This window comes from Octodon degus, unplaced genomic scaffold, assembly GCF_000260255.1.
Source record: "Octodon degus isolate 3935 unplaced genomic scaffold, OctDeg1.0 scaffold00028, whole genome shotgun sequence".
In the NCBI taxonomy this organism is placed as follows: Eukaryota; Metazoa; Chordata; class Mammalia; order Rodentia; family Octodontidae; genus Octodon; species Octodon degus.
In genome coordinates this window covers 14,055,053-14,061,615 of record NW_004524604.1, presented here as the reverse complement: position 1 = coordinate 14,061,615, position 6,563 = coordinate 14,055,053, and the positions used below count along the sequence as shown (strand labels likewise).

Genomic DNA, 6,563 nt, shown 5'->3' with positions numbered 1-6,563 from the left:
GAAGAGCGGTCACTGAAGCAGCGCTGCTGGCATCTGTTCTCTGCCCGCCACTGTTTTCATCCCATTGCTTCCTCTTCTCCAGTTTTTTGGAAATTTGTGACCAGGTTCATCCTACTTGCGCATTTTGACTCTCCTTGTGTGCTGTGGGCCCTGGAATAGAGATTTCTCAAAAAGTTTGTTTCATCTTTTTGTATTTTGAGTTATTTTTAATATTTTCATGTAAATATTTTGTAATATTTTACTTCTAGTGAAATGGATTGCAATGTCATTTCCTAATTCAAAGTAAGATATGGGAAGAGAAAATGTACAATTCTTTGATTAAAATTATTTCCCACTGACCTAAAAAAAAAAAGTTAAAAAAAATTAAAAAATAAAAATAAAAAGAACTCATTTGCATTGTTCTTTTTTAGACTTAGTACACCAAAAAAGCTGATGTTGAAAACTTTAATAATTTTTCATAAACATTCAATAAGTATTAAAAGATTTAATACTTTGTTTACATAATTTTTTCCTATTTAGTACTCATTGTTTTGTTGGGACCAGATGGAAAACATGACACCAATGAACTTTGGAAGGAAACAGAATTGATTATTATGTTAGCAGGCTGAGTGAGAAGGAAGTAAAAATCATCAGCCCCCACCTTGGGTTTTAGAGTTACTTATCTAGGAAGAAAAAACATAGATACCAGGATATTACACAGGGGCCGGGGAGATGGCTCAGTAGAATAAGCACTTGCCTGGCAAGCACAAGGGCCTGAGTTCAATCCCTGGTTCTGCCAAAAAAAAAAAAAAAGGTTCCGCAAAAAAAAAAAAAAAAAAAAAAAAAAAAAAAAAAAAAAAAAAAAAAAAAAAAAGATTATATAATTGATTACATACGTTTGATCATACATTGTCAGGCAATGTATTGGTACTTTGAGTGAATTACTGTGAATCTCTCTTATGGTATAGCAGAGAAGTCAAAGGCCAGGGTCTGCAGGAAGAATCAATCATTGTCTTAGATTAAGCTGGTCCATCTCAAGGCGATATGTCCTTGAAGCAAGCTGGTACAATGAGAGGCACTGTCCGGCTGAATGGCACTTAGGTCATGAGTCGCAGGTGGCGCTGGACACCAAGACTAGTTGGGCTTTGTTTCTCTCTAATTATGAGAACAGGCTGCTGTGTTTGGTTCATCCTTGGGTCTAGTGTCTAGCTATAAGTTTCAAACTGCCTTTTCAGTTTAATATGCTAAAATTCATAAAGTTAGCAATAAGTTATCAATAGAAACATTCTAACAGATATACATGAGGATGACAGACCCATATTTCTGTGCCTTGATGACAAAATTGGTATTATGCTCCAAGATTGGTCACCCGTGCTTTGATTTGCTTAAAAGAGGTACAAAACAAAATAACGGAAGCCTAAGAGGGTGCCAAGCTCTAGGTGCAGAGCTCTGCGGCCAGTGAAAAATTCAGAGGGAGGCACCAAAAAGTTGGAAGTGGCTGAATCTTTAAATCTGAAATGCCTGAGTTATCACGGCCTGCTTTTGCTTCCCCTCCCCCTTCCCCTGTTGCTGCTGCTACCTTTCTGGTGATCTTCAATGAATGCTGCTACTTACTAATTACTACACAGGCTAGTGGGCAGTTCTTCCCAGGGTACACAAGAACCTGGACCATTGCAGTCCTGCTAAGTACAAATACTTGAAGGTGCACTAAGAAACGTGAGGGTGAGGACAGGGATAAAAGGGAATGGGAAGCAAGGATGTGTAAAGAGATCTGGAGAAAATGAGTGAATGACAACAGTTCTGAGCCCTTTGTCTTCAACTCCCCAACTTCCCATTCATCTTATGGCTCTGTGAGCTTGTGAATTTTACCTGCAAATGTCTGTGTGTCTTCTCAAGACATCTATACATGAGGATGGTAATAGAGTTTTGAGGAAGGTTAAGGAAATTAAAATGAATCAGGCACCTGGTAGGGTGCCTGCCGTACCAGGAACATGTTCTTAACCTCCTGGCCATTTGCTGCAGAAGATAAAAGAAGGCTGGAAATTTGGTAACTTTCATTTGAACTTGTTAAAATTATTTTACAGCTTCTCTTTCCTGGATGAATATTGTGGTTTTGAGCACAAAGAATTTTCTGGTCATTTTTATACAGAAGAAATCGCCCATCGTTTTCTAAGGGTGTGTCTCAGTTACTCTTCTGTAGTTTCTGGGACAAATACCCAACACTCAAAATGAAGGAAGGAAAGGGTTTTTTTTAGCTCACAGTTACTGGAGATTTCAGTCCATACTCAGCTGGCTCCAAGGCAGAGTGGCACATGGCAGAGAACAACCCTTCAGGGCAGCGACAAAGAACTAGAGAGCCAAAAGGAAGGCCAGCAACTGAAGGAGCTAGCTAGCCTCTCTTCTTGCCTTACACTGTAATGCAAATTACCTGCCCCAGGGCAGGTGCAGCATCCCCACCCACAATAATCAATCACAAACTTCTGAAGCTGTCCCTTGACTGCATGACGCTTTGTGGGGACAACTGGACACACACCTTAATAGAGTGGTTCCATGTCTTCTCCATGCCGGCAGTGATTTAAGGTAAGTATGTCTCTGAATATAGGCCTTTAAGCATTCCTTGATTTAACTGTCAACTTTATCTTGTCCTTTGTATGATGTTCCTTATTCCTCAGTCTCGTTGGGGCCTAGAGAGATATGTTGGATCTCCTTAGCCTGATCTTATTATGTACTTCTGCTGTTTTGTGATGTCAATTTATATCTGCCTCTTCATTTTCTTAAGTTGAACTCACTCCATACAATCCATTTTCATCTGTTCAGGGCCTTTGTGGCTTTGACTATTTATTTCTATTTTAACTATTTTCACTTTCATTGCATTGCAGTCTGTGAAGAAATGTACTTTTTTTTTAAATTTAGAAAATGTCTAGGTGTGGTTAAAAACTATTGGTTGCCTGCCTCAAACTCAGGATCTGCTTTTATACGGTAAAATAATGGCTCTCCAATTCAATATGTACAAGAAATACTTAGAAATCAGTTCAAACTGTGCTTGCAAAATTCCATCTTTCATGTTTTCTAATTTAATGTATCTGTTAGAGGCTTTTCCAGTAAGTTCCATTCAGTTGATGGTGTTTTCCTGGACCACAGTTTAATAACTTACACACCAACACACACACACACACACACACACACACACACACACCCCTTTTTTGTCTCTCAAATAAAGCAGTGTGATGTGCAGAACTGGGAAAGCTATCTTGAAGCCAGGAGAAAATAAGTTCTGAGGCTTCTGAAGTCCCAGTGTGGGAGGTGCCCAAGCCCTTGTCCCGGCCTGTGTGGAGGCCTGTGCAGTGAGCCTCAGCTGATTTGTGCCCTGAAGGCTGGCTTGTTGTTTTGAACTCTAAAGGATGTTTGTCATTGTCCTTGTACTCACTGCAAGTAAGCTACTGCCTCTCTCTTCTGAATGGGAGGGCTCATTTCTTTTCAGTTTTAAGCTACAGTTACAGCTATTTGTGATTCTGGCTTTTGTTTGCGCTACTGGACCTTATTTGTAGTTTGAAGTCTTATACTGCTGAAGATATTAAAACTGCTCCTTCTTTGATTTTCTTTATGGCTATCTTGGTCTTTTTGCCCAGGTGAAATGCTAAAACCAGTAGCAACAAGACTCCCATCACCCCAACGTGGAATGTGTGGGCTTCCTGGACAACAGCAGCAGGGGGCTGATTCCTTCTCTTGGCCTTGCTGGTCTGGACACCTCCATGTCTCTAACTCACTTGAATTAGGGAAACATTTTCTGTTTTAAAAACTAATCTTGAGGTCCAGGGAGATAGCTCAGTAGAATAAGCGCTTGCCTGGCAAACACAAGGCCCTAAGTTCAATCCCTGGTACCACAAAAATAAATAAATGAATAAATAAATAAAAATAAAAACTAATCTTGGGCAAATATTTTAATTTCTGATTGAAAATTCCTTATTAATCAGTGTTGGGACATATTATTTTAGGCTATGCCAAGAGTATTAACAACCTCCATATTTAACAACATAAAAGAATAATAAAACATATTTTAAAATATTTACCAATTGAAAGGAACTATTCCTCTTTGGTGTGTGGGTTGTGGTGGTCTGCCTCGTGGCATCATTCAAGAACCCATGCTACAATAAGTGCCCACATCTTCACATAAAATTTCTTAGATTGATCTGGACATTGACATAAAGTCTGTAGAGAAGTGAAGGGAGAAATGGTTGTGCACATACATTTTATGGGCCAGGCCTGAAATGTAAATGTATTACTTCTGTTTCTTTTTATCTTTTTTTTTTTTTTTTATGAATCAGTCAGTGAGGGCACACTAAACTGGAAGGGACTCTGGAATTTGCAGTCTTCTGTGTTCCAGAAAGCAAAGAAAGTAAATTTATTACACATTAAACAAGGAATGTTCAAAGTAGCAGAAAGGAGACTACTGGACAAGAAGGGGGGGGAAGGGAAGGGAAGGGCTAACCAAGAGGATGATGGGGGCTGGAAAATAGCCAAGTGTGCCATATGTAGGTATGCAAAGGCCAAAAATGAAACATTATTCTGTAGATCTAATTTGCACTAATAATAAGAGAAGTCTTTATGTCATTTTCTGAGAATTTATACTAAAAATTGTCACAAAGGTCTAAGCCCCTCTTTAACAAAATATACATAGCCAGATCGATAACCACAGCCATGTATAAAATTTTAAATGCTCTTTAGTGAAAATATTTCCAGGAGATTGTAATAAAAATAATTCTAGATGAGACATGTTTAACGACCAGGTTTTTCAGGTCATCTTATAAAAAAGAAAATTGACATTTTAAAGTAATGATACATAGCACTGGGCATATCAATAGTTCCTAAGCATTTATTAGGGAGAAAATACACGTTACCCGGAGATGATATTAAACTAAAAGAAAGACGTCATTGCAAGATCTGTGCAGTTAGAGATTGCTCAGCTAAGCTTTGAAACAAGAGGAGCTGGCCATGAAAAGGTGGGAACACATGCAAGGGGCAGCCGTGTGTCTTAGGATGCTAACAGATGGGCTTTTGGTCTAGGAGGCAACAAAACTGGACTTGCCAGAGACTTTTGATCTTGTGTTAACAGTTGTCCAAATTTTGGCTTTCCTAACCAGTCAATTTTCTTTTTTGCTTAATTTAGTTAAAAATCACAAAATTGTCATGCCATTGAGCATGGTCTGGGGATCCTGAAAGAGGATACAGGGATCCAAACCTTTCTCACAAACTCTACAAAACAGGATTGTTGAATTTTGTCATAGAAAAATTTCTTTTTTTTTTTTAAATGTATTTAGCACAGGGTCTATGGGGTCTCACTACACAGATTAGACTAAATAGTGATCCTCCTGTTTTCAACCTCCTAAACTTTGGGATTACAGATGCACACTACCACAAAGCCCAGTCTCAATCACCATCTCAGCGTGCCCCCAGGGCACTTTGGTCTACTCTGACCATCCCTGCATCTGCCTAAGCAGGCATTTTAATCTGCTGAGCTATCTAGCCAGCCCAAAAAATAATCTCTGTTATTTAATTTTTTCTTGTATTTTAAGGAAAGGTCTACAGGGTGTTCAGGGTCTCACTACTAGATTGGACTTGTAGTGACTCTCCTGTTTACAACCTCGCAATTGCTGAGATTCCAGGCATGCACCACCACGCCCAGTCTCAATTGCCATCTCACTGTGCCCTGGGGATGAGGCCAGCATGGCAGGCCAGGGGTTGGAAAAAATAATTTCTGGACATACCCATGAAAAGCATAGGCATATTTATTATGCAAAATTAGAAAATAAGGAAAAAAACTTCCACTTGAAGAGCTAATGGAAGCATACTCTGATGTAGAGTGATAGGTTTTTGAGTGTCACAGCAGAGAAATATGCAGAAGGAAAAAGGAAAAGGGGCTTTATTATTTTGGAGGACAGGGAGAGAATCTTGGGAAGATAAGCAAGTCTTTGGATTGGAACAAAGGGAGGCTGAGGCTTTTCTGGCATTTTGCCAGGGGTGGAGTTTGAAGGGGATGTTTAGGTATACCTGAGGAGCTGACTGGGGCCTTCCCTGGGATGGTGGGAAAGGTGAAGGGAAATTGTATCCTGGGCTGAGTTGGGGAAGTGGTCTCTGGGAAGATAAGCTGTTGTTTTAAGGGCTTCAACTATATTAGATGGCCACCATAATGATTCAGCAATTCATAGTAGTGCCAGAACCTATCATAGAGGACAGACTGCTCCATTAACAAAAGAATAGGACTATTTTTCATGACTTCTCTCAGGTGGGTGAGGGTGAAATTTACCTCTGGACCATGAGCAAGGTCTCATGTTTTAGAAAATTTCCTCTGGCAGGGGAGCTGGGGAGATAGCTCAGTAGACTAAGTGCTTGCCTGGCAAGTGCAGGGTCCTGAGTTCAATCCTGGGTACTGGAAAAAAAAGGGGGGTGGGCATCACTTTGGGGTCCTGCCCATTAGCTCAACTGTTTAAGTGATTGCTTAAACAAAGCAGTCAGGCTAAGGATGCTGTGGTTCGATCCCCATATCCTCAAGCCTTGACAGACTTGTCCTGAAGGCATCCTGAGCC

General features: G+C 39.9%; 1 protein-coding gene across 2 annotated transcripts in view; it reads right to left on the bottom strand.

The window, feature by feature from the left end:
* Positions 1 to 6,563, bottom strand: part of LOC101586746 (phospholipid scramblase 1-like) — a 31,145-nt gene that overhangs the window by 22,250 nt on the left and 2,332 nt on the right. The gene's annotated exons all lie outside the window — the stretch shown is intronic.